The sequence below is a fragment of the Juglans microcarpa x Juglans regia genome, chromosome 4D (genome assembly GCF_004785595.1).
Source record: "Juglans microcarpa x Juglans regia isolate MS1-56 chromosome 4D, Jm3101_v1.0, whole genome shotgun sequence".
In the NCBI taxonomy this organism is placed as follows: domain Eukaryota; kingdom Viridiplantae; phylum Streptophyta; class Magnoliopsida; order Fagales; family Juglandaceae; genus Juglans; species Juglans microcarpa x Juglans regia.
The window spans coordinates 21542600-21544425 of NC_054600.1; the positions used below are offsets into that span (position 1 = coordinate 21542600).

The following is a 1826-nucleotide window of genomic DNA, read 5'->3' on the forward strand; positions in this document are numbered from 1 at the left end:
ATGATCAACCCAAACCACTCTTATCTTCTTTGCATGGCCTTTCAGACCCAATCAATCTACCCCTTCCAAATTTGTAGCCAATAGCCAATAGCCCAATGGAACACAAAACATACATGTACATTGAAGAAAGAGGAGGAGAGTCATAATTAATTTTAAGAAATTATACTTTAATATTTTATAGAAAATGATATCCAGCCCTCCCAAGAAAAAAATCCTATATATCAAGGTCTTCAAAGATGTCAGGAGTATTATAAATAGTCTAGTCAACATAAGTCAATGATTTGGTTATACTTGAACCAATCAGATGTTATCTCCTTGTATATATAAACCCATACACATACCGTGTAATTCACTTACTTTACAGAATACCAAGATTTTCAAGAATTCTTGTGCATACACGAGTTCTTTTCTTCTGTATGACTTTCTTGTTTCCTCTGTTTTCTGATATGGTATGAGAGCATTAAGCTCTGCTGTGCATTTGATATTTCTTTTTCCTCTTCTTCTTTGCAAATGGCTACTTCGTTTGCATCTTTTTCCAATCCTTGTGAGGATTCTTCTACTCCATATTTTCTTCGGAACAGGGATAACCTATTACGATCTCATATCGACTAAGTATAAGATTAGTTGGTAGTTTATAAGACCTCTTAGGCACCCTTCCCTTGTATGCCAATTTTCAAGGGTGAGTTCTACCTAATAGGTTCATAACTGAACCCAGGCATCATTCTTGTTACATAGCCTCTGTCTAGCGAAAATTACCATACATGAAAACGTTCCATGTTAATAGCTTTGAATGCTAAGAATAAGTTTGGCTTCATAAATGGATCTTTGCCTCCGTCTACTGAGTCCAATCCCATATATCTGTATTGTTGTTAAATTCTGTTTCGAAAGAATTGGCGTCGAGCATAGTTTTTATCACCGATGAAAAAGTTGTCTGGGATGATCTGAAAGAAAGGTTTTCGCAAACTAATGGCCCTCGTATTTATCAGTTGAAGTCAGAAATAGCTGAACTGGTTCAAGATCAACATGCAGTTTGCAAGTGCTTACTACACTCGATCGACTCAAGGGTTCGTGGGATGAACTAATTATTCCTTAGTCTTCACAAATCTGTACTTGTGGTGCGGTGAGGAATGTTGCAGAAGCTCATCAACAAGAATATGTTATGAAGTTCTTGATGGGACTTAATGAATCTTTCAGCAATGTACGTGTCCAAATAGTCTTGCAAGATCCGTTACCACCTTTAAATAAAGTCTTTACTTTGATTTTAAGAGTGCTATACCAAGAAAGGAAAATGCAATTTTACTGGCACTTCTGGACCTAATCTTGGTTCTAGTAATTAATGCACATGGTAGACCAGTGAATAAACATGTGCCTGGTAATGGTTCTCGAAGAGAGAGATGAATTTGTACACATTTTGGCTTAACTAGGCACACTATGGACAAATGTTACAAGTGTTAGGGTGAACACCAAAAATCACAGTGGAATATTTTTTTACTCTTTTGATGTGTAAAGTAAATTAATAATCTAGTAAATATAAACTCACAAGCAAGACACAAGAATTTTATGTGGAAAACCCTTCAATGCAAAAGGAAAAACCATGGGACCTAGTCCAGTTAAACTTTCACTATCAACGATAATGAGGTTACAGATTGTTTTCTCTAGAACAATATCTAGAGGCTACCAATACATCAAGAATATCTATATTCTTGGTTCAATACAAAATCATCACCATACAGATGAAAAACCACAAGAGTGACAAGAAAGACTTCACCAAGTGAGTATTTGTAGAGGACAGATGAAGATGAATCTTAGTGATCGGCACCAGTCAA

At 35.9% G+C, this 1826-nt stretch overlaps 1 long non-coding RNA gene across 1 annotated transcript; it reads right to left on the reverse strand.

Annotated features, from left to right (window-relative positions):
• Positions 1-495: 495 nt before the first annotated feature.
• LOC121259455 lies at positions 496-945 on the reverse strand. The gene is made up of 2 exons (XR_005939590.1): positions 712-945; positions 496-588 (listed from the first exon to the last, which is right to left on the reverse strand). It is a non-coding gene; the product is annotated as an uncharacterized LOC121259455 (long non-coding RNA).
• Between the last annotated feature and the right edge of the window lie 881 nt (positions 946-1826).